Here is an 18,172-nt window from a genome sequence, read left to right as displayed (position 1 = left end):
TTTAGATTTCAAAGTTAACCAATTCTCATGATAAGGAATCAAAGAAGTGGAGTTTTTCTAACAGTTCTGTTGCCTCTCGAAGATAAGTACAGACGTCTCCGTACCGATCTGTAAGACTATACTAAACCTGCTTATGACTCGTAACACTTATGAACCTAGAGCTCTAATACCAACTTGTCACTACCCCATTTTTCCACCTTGGGATGTCGTGATGGAACCTAGTCTCTAAGAATAGGTAAGCCTAATATTTAATAATACTTTAACAAGAATAATCAAACAGGAATACTAAAGTAAAACTAACAGAAACTCACATAGTCTTCCAAAATAGAACCTTAACTACAACTTTCCCAAAACCGGTAGAACTGAGTCATAGGCTCTACAGAATAATTTGAATGTCTACTACAACACTATCTAAATGGAAAAATACGACAAAAAAGAAAGATAAAGGAAGGTGACTCCGAGGCCAGCGGATGCCGAGCAGGTGTTGCGCCCTATTTTGCACTAGTCAAAACAAGATTCAACTTATGGTTTCTCTGTTATTGATGAAAGAGAGTCGCCACCTAATATTTAAAGGTATACTAGGGTACCTATTCAATTACTAGAGCCATATTGTTTATTGATCTGCTACTCGGTGAGATTTTGGATAAGGGTTCTTGTTCTTCTAAGGGGAAGGTGTTAGGCACCTCTTACAATCTACTTGAGGTAGCTGCATAGGACTTAGACTAGGTTAAAGGGTTAGTTGTTTGTATTATGCTTAAACTAGTATGAAAGAGGCGGCATACTATGTGTCCATTTGCGAAGACTAAATGTAAGGAAGAGCGTGTTTGGTTTTAAAAGACATAGGCTTAGAAAATCTTTTGAAGATAATATTATATATGCATATGATTGAAACATAATGTTTGAAAAATTTGAGATGGGATTAACTTGTAAACATTTCAAATGATTATGGATATATATGTAAATATAGTGAAAATATTGTGAATGAATAGGTTAAGATATACCTTGGTTTTCAAATTCATCTCTTTGAATAAAATTGCTAGACGTCCCTTTAAAATAGGCGACGACATTTTTTCAACTTCGTGGAGAAGCACAGTTTAAAAGACAAGTTTTAGATTCTACTTCAGGTTTTTGAAAAGAGAGGATCATCGCCTTTGCTAAAGTTGTTTTGTTCCCAAAAGACTTCATAAAATCATTAGTAAAGATTAGGATAAACAATATATGATTAGCGAATTAAGGCTATCTATTACTAAGTCTAATATTTCTTTTAATCCTATATCTTTTAGGGCTTGCCTAGATTGTCTACATGATTCAAAGAGGTAAAGTAAAGCATTTAATCCAATATGATAATTGCTGTATACATGTGAGAGATAAAGAAAACAAAATGCAACAAAGGCAGTGAAGTAGTAAAGAAGTAAAACAGTAAAGTAGTAAAGAGAAAGGATGGACTCTGGTTTTGGGCCTAAAAGAGGCATGTCTAGCAGATAGCAGAAACGGACAGCAGCTGACTTTAGACTTCCCAAAATGCAATGATGCGAGGGCCTGGGCCTGAGTTCCTTGAGAACTCAGCAAGCTTAACACCTGTACATTTTCAAAAGGAAGTGAGAAATTTATTAGAAAACAATACTCTATACATATGTCCATATATGATATATGCCATCAAATGACTTAAATAAAATATAGCAACTAACAGTACCTAAATATTATGAAGGGTCATACTATAATGTGGTGGTTATGTATAGCAAAATGATTTACATTGAAAACCTTTTGTTGTCATTAAACACTAAGCGCAAAGAGAGTAATGAATATCAATGAATCAAAGGCTAAGAGTAGAGTTCCACTCAAGGTCAAATCCCCCTTTGAATCCCCTGACACTTCAAAGTTCCCGAGGGTCTCAAGGCCCAGGGCAATGCTTGTGCCAGAGAGAGTATCCCAACCAAGAGTTAAACTCTACTTTCAAATACCCCGAACCACTAATGACTCATTCTTCCCCACAAGTTTAAGTGCCAATGAGGCACTTTCAATGTAAACCAATCACCATAACAATATCATACCATAGAAGTATATATCGCCCTTAATAAAGACAAATAGAATACCACGAGAACACAAGGTAATTTATTTACACCATCATAACTATGTTTCCAAACCAAGTAGATGACTAACACATTAACAAGTAAAAAGGCTGAGTTTCAGACACACATAGAAACAGGGGCATTATCATGTTACTATCAAAGAACCAAGCACCTGAAATCAGGTATCTTGAAGGTAGGAAAAGCATACGGTTCATCCCTTCAACAGTTAATGAATGCAAGTGTATTTGCCTTTACAACCACTTAATTTAACCAATAACACTGATTGTTTGAACTCAAGTCTGGTTTTAACACATACAAGTTAATGAGACTACTAGAAGCTTTGAAAGCATCAGCCAAGGTTTTAGACAAATAGTCATAGTCAGAACTTCTACAGATACTATTAGAGATACGAAAATACACCAGAGTTTCAATCAAGACTGCAGGTTTATAAATCTAGATAGAATACCAAGTGTTATTAACAGAAACTCATTCCTCAAGTCTTTCTTATCTTTAAAATCAATGACATGACTACTCCTTTCTAAGAATGTTAAACCCTGACTAAAAATAAGCAGACTGTTATATTCAAGCAGGAACAATAGGAGGTTTACCTTAGAGTTCTCAAGCTACATTCAATTTATTTAAAGGAGAGAAAGAGCTTGATATAATTTTAAAACAATGCAGACATACATGAAATTATGAAAGACAAAACAGAAGCATTGATGAACCAGAATGAGTACAATATCACAAGAAGGAACATGCACAAAGGCACTTAGCAGAGGTTATAGACTAAGTCTTGAGTTATATTAGATGTTGAATTGCTAGCTTCATTTAGGAAACTCTTGAAGAGCATTAATAGGACTGCTTCTGTTGGCTAATAGGCTAGTAATATCCTAAGGCATAGGACAAGACTGCATTCTTTTGAAGAGAGCCTTAGGTTTCACATTCATGCTATCCTTATTTGAAGGACAAAACGTATTGCAATATGCAGGCAAAATATATAGTCTCAAAGTTTTCATTAGTTCTAATAGTGAATAACAGTAGACCAAATAAATTCAGCAAGTTTTAATGATACTGTATACACAAGCATGGATATAGAGGACAAACAGAGATGGGAACAAAATTCTCATTCAAGTTATATATAGGATGTTCCAGCCAAGGCTTTTACCAAATAAAATTGAATTTCATTCATTATAAAGTCAGGTAAGTAATAGCATTAGAGAAGTTCAGAACAAGAGAGACCTTATACTAAGCATGTTTAGCTTAATTGTATAGACTAAAAAGTGGTAGTTTAAATGATGTGATTCATTTCAACTTACTGACACAGTAATTAATACTCAATCACATAAGATATGATTTGTATCCTTATTCATAAGAGATGACTTAATCATGATAGAGCACATACGAAAGTAGTCACTGAGGTTCATCAAAGTTGGCCTGGTTTCCTTAATGAGGTTATTTCATATGCTAAGGCTTACAGATGTTATCGACAGTTAAGCATAAACACAAGACTTTCACAGTAATGACTCATAGGGTATTCCAGACTACCAAACACTTATGTGAAGAAGGAAACCATCATAAGAATTTAAACTTAACATACTTCAACTCATTAGTAAAGGATTATATCATGAGCATTCATATCACTCTTAGTTAAAATCATTAAATAACAACAACAAGTATAGAATAACAGACAACATTAAACATGATTAGTGCAATAGGCATGAAGATCACAACATAACATTTAGAGAAAATCTGAAATTAGAACAAGTATGGGAAGCTATCAAGTCACATTAAAATAACTTAATTGTATAGGTTGTTTGATTCAGAGTAGCAATCCTCAAGGCCACATAATGACTTAATCAAACTTACTTGAGACACATACAAACGTAACATTAAACCATAAGTTAGTAATAAATTATTATGAGAAGGAACAAATAACTAAGTGCTAATGACAAACATCATAAACAAAGGCAGTAAATAGAAAGACAACAGTAGGTTCATGATTTTAACTAAAACAGTCAAAAGAGAAGAAGTGGAGGTATACTGACCTCCTTGGGTGCAGCACACCAAACAAGAATTCAACTTAGCTATCTGGGAACCAAAGCTTCAAGCTTTGAGCAGTGGGAGAACTAGGAAACAAAGAGAAAAAAAATTTAATGAGAGAAAGAGAGCCTAAGCTTTGAAACCTTAGTGATTTTGATACTCGTATTCATTTTTTTGTTCTCGTTAGGTCAGTTAGGTGTGAGAAGTGAAAGCTCTATTTATAGTGACAATTAATGCCCTAAGTTACAGATTCAAAATTAAGATAGTGGAAGATGATAAAGAGTGGATGATGTGTTCAAACTCGAGAGAAATTAGAGATGACAAAGGTGAAAAGAAGGATAGCTTTTACCTGAGGGAGGAAGACTACCTGTTGTGAACAAAAGCACTCGGATAAAGGCTCAATGTCTAGAGGTCTTTGCGCTTGATCTCTAGACCAAGAATATTGATGATAACTCTGTAAAGTGGCCATGCATGCCATTAATATTTACAGAGCACAGAGAATCCCTAAGGATTCGACCTTTCACCGATTTGTCTTGGGTTTTGAATTAGGGATTTTGAAATCCAATAAGTGAGGTGTAAATAATATCTCAGGCTTGATAGCTTAGAGACGAAGCGATTGATTTTGCCAGTTGGACTTGAGAAAGCAAAGACGAAATGGTGTTTCGATTTTAAGGATCATAATCTGGTACTTCAAATTTGATGAACAAAAGGAGAATTATCAGCGGGATTCCTGTATAGGGAAGCAGAAGAGGACGATTTGATTAGAGATTTCATGACCTTGCACAGATTTGTGCAAGGTTTGTTGATTGATGTTCATGAGGAATTGAGAGAAGAAAGAGGGAAAGTTGAAAGGGAGGCGGTTGTTGGAGTTGCAAATGAATTATGGTTAGGGTTAGAGTAGCCCAACCAAGAGTTAAACTCTACTTCCAAATACCCCGAACCACTAATGACTCATTCTTCCCCACAAGTTTAAGTGCCAATGAGGCACTTTCAATGTAAAGCAATCACCATAAAAATACCATACCATAGAAGTATATACCGCCCATAATAAAGACAAACAGAATACCATGAGAACACAAGGTAGTTTATTTACACCATCATAACCATGTTTCAAAACCAAGTAGATGACCAACACATTAACAAGTCAAAAGGCTGAGTTTCAGACACACATAGAAGCAAGGGCATTATCATGTTACTATCAATTAACCAAGCACCTGAAATCAGGTATCTTGAAGGTAGGAAAAGCATACGGTTCATCCCATCAACAGTTAATGAATGCAAGTGTATTTGCCTTTGCAGCCACTTAATTTAACCAATAGCATTGATTGTTTAAACTCAAGTCTGGTTTTAACACATACAAGTTAATAAGACTACTAGAAGCTTTGAAAGCATCAGCCAAGGTTTCAGACAAATAGTCATAGTCAGAACTTCTACAGATACTATTAGAGATATGAAAATACACCAGAGTTTCAATCAAGACTGCAGGCTTATAAATCTAGATAGAATACCAAGAGTTCTTAACAGAAACTCATACCACAAGTCTTTCTTATCTTTAAAATCAATGACATGACTACTCCTTTCTAAGAATGTTAAACCCTGACTAAGAATAAGCAGACTGTTATATTCAAGCAAGAACAATATGAGGTTTACCTTAAAGTTCTCAAGCTAGATTCAATTTATTTGAAGGAGAGAAAGAGCTTGATATAAACACACGTGTATTGTGTAAATAAACACTGTGAACGGCCTATGAACGCACAGGTGTATTGTATAAGTAAATACTGTGAACGGTCTATGAAAGGCACATGTGTATTTGTTTTGTGTAAGTAAACACTGTGAACGGTCTATGAAATACACATGTGTATTGTGTAAGTAAACACTGTAAATGGCCTATGAGATGCATAGGTGTATTGTGTAAGTAAACATTGTGAACGGTCTATTAAACGCACAGGCGTATTGTGTAAGTAAACATTGTGAACGGTCTATGAAATGCACAGGTGTATTGTGTAAGTAAACACTGTGAATGGTCTATGAAACGCATAGGTGTATTTGTATTGTATAAGTAAATACTATGAACGGTCTATGAAATGCACAGGTGTATTGTATAGGTGATACTGTGAACGATCTATGAAACGCACAGGTGTATTGTGTAAGTAAACACTGTGAACGGTCTATGAAACGCACAGGTGTATTGTGTAAGTAAACACTACGAACGGTCTATGAAACGCACAAGTGTATTTGTATTGTGTAAATAAACCCTGTGAACGGTCTATGAAACGTACAGGTGTATTGTGTAAGTAAACACCATGAACGGTCTATGAAATGCACAGGTGTATTGTGTATAAAATCCTATGAATGGTCTATGAAACGCATAGGTGTACTGTGTATGAAATCCTATGAACGGTCTATGAGACGCACATGTGTATTGTATAGGTGATACTATGAACGGTCTATGAGACGCATAGGTGTATAATATGATATGTGAACACTAAGGATGGTCTATAAATGTATAGGTGTAAAATAAGAGAGGCATATAGACAGTCTAGTGAGACGCATTGTTAACGCAGACAATAGGTGCCACATTCATTGGTCTTGTTTTATACATGTTATTTCAATTACATTATATTATGTATTCTGCATATAGTTCATATGGCTAAGTTGATCCTAAAAGAAGTTTAGAATGATGTAAGTATAATAAGACTTGAAATATTATTCTATGGGATATTTCATAGTTTCTTAATGTACTTTATTTGCCTCTTATTTAAGTTACCGTATTCTCATATGTTGTTTTGTCTGCCTTACATACGAGTACGATTCCACATGTACTCACATCCCTTTTTGCCGGGGGCGCTGCATCTTTTAATGGATGCAGGTATACTCCCACAGGATGATATGGATCTTTGATAGGGATCTTCTGCGCAGCAAATTATGGTGAGCCCGCCACAATTCCAGTTGGTATTCGAGTCTAGCTGGTTTTATGTACTTAGGTATATATTGTCATAGAAGCTCCACGTACACTGTGGATCATGTACTTATATTTTGAGTTTCGTCATGTGTTTATTAAGCTATGTACCCATCATGAGAGAAAAAAAAAACAGTATGGGCCATTGAGCCAAATGTATTCAATATGAAAGTCAAGATCTAATTATGTTTTGATAAAGCATGCATAAGTTATGATGAGAGGTTGATGTAACGTATACTTGCTCGACTTGGTTCACTCGGTTGAGCGCCGGTCATGCTCCCCATGTTCGGGGCGTGATAGGTGACGAGCGCAAAACACACACTAAAATATGCTCGCTAGTCGAATATATTAAATTAAAATATCGTATCCACGGGGAGTGGAGTTAAACAGTAGTATCGTAGTTTGTAGCTAGATTGCTATCCAAGATGATCAACAATTTAAGTTTATGTGATTAAAACTAAATTTAACTAAGAATCTATACTATTGGCTAATGACAATCAACGCAAGTATTAAGCAAAGGAAGTTATCAATTGGGAGAAGATAGGGTTGATAGGATAGGTGCAAGATAAATATTTGGGATTTAACTCTAGATAATTCACTTCTAATGTTCAAGTGAGTCTCTCAAAATTCACTTGGTTATTAGTTCAATTGATTAGTAGAATCTCCTCTCTCGATTAAGTCTCAACCTCACAAGATGAACCAATTTTAAGCACGTGAAGATATGAAATAATTCGTAATGGATTGGTATTTAGGAGAACCTCTCTCGATTATCCTCCTAACTAAGTTTAATCAACAATTCAACTAGCCTCTTCCGATTACTAAGAAGAATTAATGACTTCAACCAACAAAATATAATGCAACAATATCACAAGTTATGCCTCTCTCGATTAAATTAATAAGTGAATATAGATGCAACAATTAAAACATCCAAAACGATTCAATACATAAAACTAGAGTTAATTATCGACAAACAAGTAATCAATACACCAAATCTATCAAACCCTAAAGAGAACTACTCCATGGATATGGAGTAATTCATCATAACAATGTTTAAGTTAAAGGAAAACATAAAACAATCCAAACCCTTGTCTTGAGTGAGGATTGAATGATGAAATTCTTGAGCTTTTCCTTCTCCACCTCTTCCTTGGCTTACTTAGGTCTAAGATATGTCAAAAGTCCTTAAAATAACATTTTTACATGTATTTATACTAAGTAGGGTCGGGCCCAGACGAAAACACCTTCTCAGAGTCCGGATTTATCTTTACTTTTTGATATCCAGACATGGTTCTCGACCCCCGAACGCGATCCCGGCTAAATCTATTGGGCTTTTACTCAGACTTCAAAGCTCCAAATATCTCAAATTCATTCCGTAATATCTAGATAGGTCGGAAATCCTCCTACAAGGAATAAAACACACAATTAGTACAAAAGACTAGCAATTAAAGCTCAAACTCAATTAAAGTGCAGTAAATTAAAGTGTAATAAGCGACTAAAACACGTAATTATAGCCTACCATCAACACCCCACACTTAAATTGCTCATCCTCGAGCAATCAAACCACACATTATATAAACACAACCTTTTTAAACAATTCTTATAACTCATCATACCAAGAATATTTAAAATAGACTATGCATAATAGTGTAACATCCTAGCCTCAAGATTTGAATCACAAGTACCACGCATTATTTATAACTCGCTCACTTACTCTAGCACAGAGGTCAATGACATTACCTTTCCTTCATGAATCACGTGCCCTCGCAACCAAAAGAGAGTAGTTCCATACACCATCAAATTTAACAACAATCAGGAACTTAATATAGAAAGAATTCACTCACTCTCAAAAATAACATTCATATGCCACAAACGATGAACCATAGGCTTGCCCGTAGTGTACTACTCAACTAATCGAGCTCATTCAGTCAAGGATCAAATAGGACTTTAATTGGTTGTAATGTAGGTTGCGGGATGGGTAGGATACATTTAGATATAAGAGTGACTACACCTCCCTAAGCACTTTAATACATACAATTTAACATTCAAAACTCCACACTTATGTCAAACCATTCTCCACCTTAACATCATAAACATTAACTCCCACTTCTTTAAACATAACTACAGCAAGAGACACCACCTATCAATGAATATTTTTCACAACAATACAATTATTTTTTTCTTTCTCTTTCAATTCAAGTGGTTCTTACTTTTTCAAAACAGTTTTCTTTCTCCTTATTTCATTAGCTCCACTCAAAAGCCAAACCAATTACCCCATACTTCAACTTTTACAAAGTTCATAACGAATTTAAGTGCTCAAGAGAGGTATAAGGTCCGAATAGATGGTCAATTCAAACAAATGGGTAAGGCTTGTAATGTGGTTGCCAAAAAAATAGGATTACAGGCTCAACGGGGTTAACTAAGATACATAACAATTAGCTAGCCGATAATATATAATTGGCTCAATAAAGAATCGCCTAGATCACTTCCAAGACTGAATAAAACTACTATTTCACATAGCAAATACACGGGACAAGTTCTAGACATCAAATGCAATGCACAGAATACACGAAACCTCACACACACATGGCACATAACTCACTCCAGATTGGATTATCAAGACACTCTAGTCAAGCAGTTAAGCAAAGTAAATCATATAATTTAAGGTGCTTATCCAAGAGTCAAAAACTGATCATAAGCGTCACAACTAAAACACTCACTATTCTCAAGGCATAATAAAGTCAAGAAACATTGCTTTCAATTCAAAACATAGCACAAGGTTCCCTACTACTAACAAACATAAAACTAACTATACCCGGTTCAAACAAAACCCTAAGAAAAGAACCGCGGCACAAAGAAAAATCAAAGGGGAATTATTACACTAACTACAAAAGAAAATCTTTTTGTCGTTTCCTTTCGACTTTAATCCCTCATGAAACCCGTCGAATGATATCCATCGTTGGGAAAAGTCAAAATTGTTTAAATTTTTATGGTTTTTTCTCATTTTTTTTATCTCTAACTACTAAAACAACAAAACTAAATTACTAACACAGATACATACAACATATAATTTTCCCCACCCCACACTTTAAGCTGTGGAATGTCCCCATGACACGCAATTAAAAAGCATAAGGTAGAGGAAATTCCCTGAATTTTCAGTCGGGGTTTGAGTCGAAGTCGGGCTCCATTCCACGCGCCCGAACCAATGCACACATCCATGCAGATAGCTTCTTCTCAGCCTTTTTGGGGTACACCCCACACTTGTCTTTCTCAATCACTGGGACTTTCTAATTCGCACTTTTCACTCTCCACTCAACACTTGCAGCTGGCTTCTCCTTTTTCACTCCAGTTGCTACATTCATCTTAACCGTCACCATCTCCTCACCCACTCTAAGAATGAATTTTCTATCATGTATATCCAGTATAGCTATACCCATTGCTAAAAATGGGCTTCCTAGGATGAGGGGGACCTCCTTGTTCTCCTCCATATTTACCACTATGAAATCTATAGGAAATACAAACTTATCAACCCGAACTAAGACATTTTCCACTATCCCCTCGGGTATTATAGTTGTTTGGTCTACCAGTTGCAAAGATATTGGTGTAGACCTTATCTCTCCAAGCTCATTCTCCATCATCCTGTAAATAGACAAAGGCATTAAATTAATTGAGGCCCCCGAATCACATAAATATTTGTCAAAACTAAGAGTGCCTAATGAGCAAGGTAGAGTAAAACTCCCTGGATATCCACACTTTTGTGGGAGTTTGTTTTGCAAGATTACATTGCAATGCTCTGTGAGCTTGACCACTGAGGTCTCCTCTATCTTCCTCTTCGTAAGAATCTCCTTCAAAAATTTGGCATAAGCTGGAATTTGTGAGAGAACTTCGGTTAATGGCAAATTTACATTAACCTGTCTTAACATATCTAGAAATCTCTCAAACTGCTTGTCCAGCTTTTTTCTATATAGCTTTTGGGGAAAAGGTAAAGCGAGCATATGCTTGCTCTCTTCAGATTCATCCCTTCTTGAATTCTCTTCCTTCTTCTTTTTCTCAGTTTCCTTCTTTCCATTCTTCTTCTTATCAACTTCATTTTTCAGCCTTTCCCCACTTTCTTTTTCAGGGACCACCTCTTTTTTGGTAGGGGGTGGGATCTTTCAACACTTGCCCGCTTCTCAAAGTTACAACATTTACTATTTCCTTGGGGTTTCTTTCATTATTAGCTGGCAAAGTACCTGGGATCCTTTCAGACAATATGGTGGCAATTTGTCCCCCATGTTTCCCCAAGTTTCGCAACCCTATGCCAAGTTCCTTGATAGCTGCACCATGAGCATCTACCCTCTCATATGTCTTGACAATAAAGGACTTTATCAGATCTTCTAGCCCAGACTAATTGGATTGTTAAGGTTGATACTACTGCCTTTGTTGATTTTGGAAACCTGGAGCTCCTTGTCCATGGAATATGTAGTTGTTTTGTTGCCATGCATTTGCAGTACCCCCAGGTGAACTCCATGAAAAACCGGGGTGCTTCTGACCCATTGCATTGAAGTTATAATTCCCAATAGCATTAATGTCCTCCATCAAGGCTTGACACTCGCGAGTAGGGTTCCCTCTTCATTGAGGCTTGACACTCATAAGCAGTATACTTAAGGGCATTCCCCTTCACACTTAAAGATGATGCAAAGCATTGGCTTCGAAGCTTTCCCCAGGGATCGATTAGAACATGGGATGAGATGACCAGAAAATTTCTTGCTAAATATTTCTCCTCAGCTAAAACGGGAAAGTTTAGAAGAAAAATCCATAACATCTATCAGAACGAGAATGAAATTTTGTTTGAAGCATGGGAGAGGTTTAAGGAGATAGTGCAAAAGTGTCAACATAGCAGAATTGAACTCTGGATGCAACTCCAGGACTTTTGGGATGGATTGACACCTGCCTCATGTAGAACATTGAGCAATGCAATTGGAGGTCCGTTGATGAAAAAGACACCAGAGGAGATAGTCACTATTCTCGATGAATTATCTGAAGATGCAAATTAGTAGCCCTCTAAAATTGCTGAAAGAAGAAGATCAACTAGTGTTCACCAGGTTGATGCTAACACATCTGTGCAGGTATAGCGTGATGACATGGAGAAAGAGATAAGGAAGGTGACCTTAGTTTCAATAAAGAGTGAGAATCACGCAGCTTGTGACTAGAAAGCATATTTTAGTGTGTGTTTTGCGCTCGTCAAATTTTTGCGCCATTGCTGGAGATACTGTAAGGGATGGTAAAGAAGCAGCACTTAGAGATGCACAAATTGCTTATGAGGAGGAGAGGGCTCAAAAAATGGCTCAGAATCAGCCCGTGGGTGCAGACCAGTTCAGAAACATAGCTCCCGGTCAATGGAGAACACTTAGTGATTATGCTAGACCGGTCTATAAGCAAGGCTTATCGAGTGTGAGACCACCTCCAGTTGCAGCCAACAATTTTGAATTGAAGCAAGGGTTGCTCCTAACCCTCCAAAACAGTTGTGTCTTCAGACGAAAGATAAATGAAGATCCAAACAATCATCTGATAGACTTCGAGGAGATAATGAACACCTTTCAATACAATGGTGTGTCACAAGATGTAGTTTACCTAAGGGAATTCCCCTTCACACTTAAAGATGATGCAAAGTCCTGGATTTGAAGCTTGCCCCAGGGATCGATTAGAACATGGGAGGAGATGACCAGAAAAGTTCTCTTGGTAAATATTTCTCCTCAGGTAAAACGGGAAAGTTTAGAAGAGAAATCCATAACTTCTGTTAGAATGAGACTAAAACTGTGTTTGAAGCTTGGGAGAGATTTAAGGAGATAGTATGAAAGTGTTAACATAACAGAATTTAACTCTTGATGCAACTCCAGGACTTTTGGGATGGATTGACACCGGCTTCACATAGAACATTGAGCAATGCAATTGGAGGTCCGTTGATGAAAAAGACACCAGAGGAGATAGTCACTATTCTCGATGAATTATCTGAAGGTACAAAGTAGTGGCCCTCTGAAATTGCTGAAAGAAGAAGGTCGAATGGTGTTCACCAGATTGATGCTAACACATCGGTGCAGGTACAGGTTGATACCATGGCCAAAGAAATAAGGAAGCTGACCTTAACTTCGATACATAATGAGCCTCACGTAACTTGTAATATATGTGGAAGAGGGCACCCTACTCATGAGTGTCAAAACTCAATAGAAGAAGCTAATGCTTTTGGGAATTATAACTTCAATGAAATGGGTCAGAAGCATCCCAGTGTTTCATGGAGTTCACCTGGAGGTACTGCAAATGCATGGCAACAAAACAACTCAAGATTCCTTGGACAAGGAACTCCAGGCTACCAAAATCAGCAAAGGCAGCAGTTTGAACCTCAACAATCCAATCAGCCTGGGCTAGAAGATTTGATAAAGTCCTTTATTGTCAAGACAGATGAGAGGTTAGATGCTCATGGTGCAGCTATCAAGGAACTTGGCACATGGCTACGAAACTTGGAGAAACAAGTGGGACAAATTGCCACCATATTATCTGAAAGGATCCTAGGTACTTTGCCAGTTGATACTGAAAGAAACACCAAGGAAACGGTGAATGTTGTAACTCTGAGAAGCGGGCAAGTGTTGAAAGATCCCACCCCTATACAAAAAGAGGTGGTACCTAAAAAAGAAAGTGGGGAGCAGCTGAAAAATGAATTTGATAAGAAGAAGAAAGGTAAAAAGGGAAGTGAGAAATAGAAGAAGGAAGAGAATTCAAGAAGGGATGAATCTGAAAAGAGCAAGCACATGCCTGCTTTACTTTTTCCCCAAAAGTTTTATAGAGAAAAGCTGGACAAACAGTTTGAGAGATTTCTAGATATGCTGAGACAGGTTAATATAAATTTTCCATTCACAGAAGTTCTCTCACAAATGCCAGCTTATGCCAAATTCTTAAATGAGATCCTTACAAAGAAGAGGAAGATAGAAGAGACCTCACTGGGCAAGTTCATAGAGCATTGCAACGCAATCTGGCAAAACAGACTCCCACAAAAGTGAGGAGTTCCAGGGTGTTTTCCTATACCTTACTCGTTAGGCACTCTTAGTTTTGATAAATCTTTATGTGATTCGGGTGCCTCAATTAAGTTAATGACTTTTGTCTATTTATAGGAAGCAGAAGAATGAGCTTGGAGAGATAAGGTCTGCACCAATATCTTTGGAGCTGGCAGACCAAACAACTATAATACCCGAGGGGATAGTTGAAAATGTCTTAGTTTAGGTAGATAAGTTTGTATTTCCTATAGATTTCATAGTGGTAAATATGGAGGAGAACAAGGAGGACCCCCTCATCCTAGGAAGACCATTTTTAGCAACGGGTAGAGCTATATTGGATATACATGATAGAAAACTGTAACACCCCAAAAAATTTCAAAGTACTTAAGTGGTAAGCCCGGTAATTTTTGAAAAGAAAATAATATTTCATGGTGTCGGAATAGGCTTACGTGTTTGAGGGTTGAGGGATCAGTCTTAGTTCACCGAGCTTGCGAGCCGCGGCTCGGACTTTTTGGGTTGAACAATGCACCGGAAAGTAAAGAAATATTTTTGGTGGAAAAGTGCATTTCTGCGGTCCATTATGCGACCGTAGAATCACTCTGCGGACCGCATAATGGCCGCAGAGTGAGGCAGTTAATTGGGCCAATTGGAAGCAATTATGCGGTCGACTATGCGATCGCAAAACTGCTATGCGGTGCATTATGCGACCGCATAACAGTTATACGGACCGCATAGTGACCGCATACACAAATAGTTCTTTTGGCTATTTTGTAACCAACTATGCGGCTAATATGCGATCCGCATATCGGTTATGTGATCGCATACCTTGTTCCGGAGCTCCATTTTTGGGTTTTTAAAACCCGACCCTATTTCATTAAATACACTCTTTGGGTCATTTTTTAGCTATTATCTGACATTTTAGAGTGAAAGAGGGTGCCCTAGAGTGAGAAGGTGTTCTCCACTATTTGTCCTTAAATTCTTGCCCAAGTTTTGGAAGATCAAAAAGGGAAACTCACTAGGTCTTCACCCTAGAGGTAAGATTCTACACCCTAACCCTTAAATTCGAATTTTGTGTAGAAATGGATAATAAGCAAGATAATTTCTGGGCAAGAGGATTAGTTATCTTACATGCATGTGTTATCAAAGGATGTAGGAAGATTGTTGATCAAAATATGGTAAAGATTGGGTTGTGGGATAATGGAATCCTCCATAAAAAAATGGCCTTGAAACCTTAATGCACACCTAGTGTTTGATAAAATGCTCAAATGAGCTAGAACCGTAATTATCTTCCTAATTGTGGTTTAATTTGTTACATTTCTAAAAAAGATTGAAGTTTCTAAGAATTTCAGAACGTTTTAGAGTTTAAGGAAGCTCAATTGAGGTATGTTGGCTAAACTCTTCTTTAAGAGTTGGAATTCTCATTATCCTTGTAAGTTCCGAGATGTTGATTATAAATCGCGTAATCTGATAAGTTTTGTGATGAAGATATATGTTCAATTCGTATTTCAAATGCTCTTATCATATTGCATTATAAATTGAGGATGTGTCCCAAACTATGGATTACGTATCCACATGTTATAATTTCTAGTCGTGATTTATGTGAAAGGTATTATGCCAAGTTGTGTAGAGATTGTGATTGTGATAAATCTCCACTCGCATACATTGGGGTGAGGCGGCATGACCGCTTTGTGTGGGGATTATGGTATAGAGATCGTGATTGTGACACACCTCCACCCGCATATATATTGGGGTGAGGCGGCATGACCTCTTTCTGTAGGGATTATGATATTATGGGACTGCACCCTCACCCGCTTACATTGGGGTGAGGCGGTACTACCGCTTTGTGTATGGTTTTGGTATTGTTGTGGCACCACCACCCGCATACATTGGGGTGAGGCGGCATAGCCTCTTTGTGTTGGTATTGGTATCGTTGATGTATTTCCACCCGCATACATTGGGGTGAGGCGGCATAGCCGCTTTGTGTAGGTTCTTGGTACTATGGTTATACATCCACCCGCATACATTGAGGTTAGGCGGCAGGGCCGCTTGATTAGAGTTGTGGTATTGTACGTACACCTCCACCTGCATACATCGGGCGAGGCGGCGGGGCCGCTTTGTGTGAAGATGTTTATAGAGGATCTCATCTTAAATCCTATAAATGTTGTTGATAGCTTTTATTAAGCTTGATATGGTTGAGACGGTTATCTATATTATTCTATTGCCGCATTGGTTTATCATAATTATCTTTTATTTCTAAATTCTTAAATTGGTGTTTAGTTTCATAGTAGTACTATTCGACGATACTAACGTCCCTTTTGCGGGGGGCGCTGCATCTTTAAATGGATGCAGGTAGTTCCACAGCAGGAGACATTGATCAGTGATAGCAGTACACCTTCTTCCCAACTGACTTAGTGAGCCCCACTTCATCCCGGGGTTATGTATCTTTTATTCTTTATGTATTATGGTTGAGGTATAGCCGGGCCCTTATTGCCGGTATTATCATTATAGTCTTCTTTATCTATAGAGGCTCCGTAGACATAGTGTGGGTTGTGTATTGGTACTGGGAAAGACAAACTATGCTATGGTGTGATTGTATTACTTGTCCATTTGAGACTTTAAAGATGGTGAAACTTATGGTAAGAAATTGGTAATTGCAGACACGGCCACTTTATTGTTTAATTAAGGAAAGCATATAGTCTCTTTATTCATGAATGAGTTTGGGTAGAAGAAATATAACAGGCTTGCTCGGTCGGGTTCACTTCATTGAGCGTCGGTCGCGCTCCACGGTTTTGGGGCATGACAAACTTTGTATCAGAGCCTATGGTTTTAAAGTGTCCTAGATGTCTCGAAGCCGTGTCTAGTAGAGTCCTTATTATCGGTGTGTTGTCGACCACACCTATAATAAGGATGCTACATGGGCATTTAGGAATAATAACCTTCTTTCATGTTCTCAATCGTGCGATAAAGCTGGTTGTAAGACTGTTCCTCCTTTAACTCCTGCATTGCTCTAATTTTTAGTACATGGCACCTAAGAAGAAGACAAGAACTGGCCAAAGACCCAATGTCACCCCAGGAGTGACAGTTGACCCTATAATTGATGATGCGGGTGAGCACCCGAGGATTGAGAATATTCCTCCAGCTACTACACTACCTGACTCTACTACAACTGATCAGGCCGCACATGTCCCTACACCTACAGAAGGTGCAACAGTTCCTCCAACTGATATTCTAGTTCCACCTCCAGCTCCAGCTTCCGATTCTGGTGTGTCTGATATTGATATTAGGGGAGCCATACAAATGTTGACACAAATAGTGGCTTCTCAGGCCCAGAGATCGAGTGTTGGGCCTATTCCTTCCAGTCATCCAGGAGAATCCACTAGTTCCAGGGTGAACAAGTTTCTTCAGTTAGATCCTCCAGCGTTTACGGGTACTGATCCCAAGGAGGACCCCCAGGACGTCATTGATGAGATGCACAAAACTCTTCGGGTTATGCATGCTACAGAGACGGAGGGAGTAGAGTTGGCCTCTTACCGCCTGAAAGGGGTTGCCTATTCTTGGTTTGAGTTGTGGGAGGAATCTCGTGAGGAGGGAAGCCCTCCGGCAAGGTGGGGTGAGTTCACAGTGTCCTTTATGGATCATTTCTTGCCTACCGAAACTAAGGCAGCTCATGCCGTTGAGTTTGAAAGCCTGAAGCAGGGTAGTATGAATGTATGGGAGTACCATATGGAGTTTGTGCCCCTGTCCAAGTATGCTATTCATATGTTGCCTACTATGGAGGCTAGAGTGCGCCGGTTTGTACAAGACCTTAGCCCCTTGGTTATAAATAAGGCCTCTACAGCTGCCTTAAATTTTGATATGAACTATGGTAAGATAGTGGCATTTGCTCAAGCCATCGAGACCCGCAAATTGAAGAACAGAATGGAGCATCAGAGTAGAAGCAAGGCCCAGTCCGCGGGCAACTTTGGTGGTTCTTCCGGTGGTGGTAGTGGTGGTAGGTCGACATTCAGGGGAGGGTCATCAGCACCATCCCAATCATTCGCCCAGTCTTCGATAGGTGCACAGTCATCTGGACCCAGTCAGGG

The sequence above is a fragment of the Nicotiana tabacum genome, chromosome 12 (assembly GCF_000715075.1).
Source record: "Nicotiana tabacum cultivar K326 chromosome 12, ASM71507v2, whole genome shotgun sequence".
In the NCBI taxonomy this organism is placed as follows: domain Eukaryota; kingdom Viridiplantae; phylum Streptophyta; class Magnoliopsida; order Solanales; family Solanaceae; genus Nicotiana; species Nicotiana tabacum.
The sequence above is the reverse complement of the archived record's forward strand: the minus strand, read 5'-3'. Positions refer to the sequence as shown.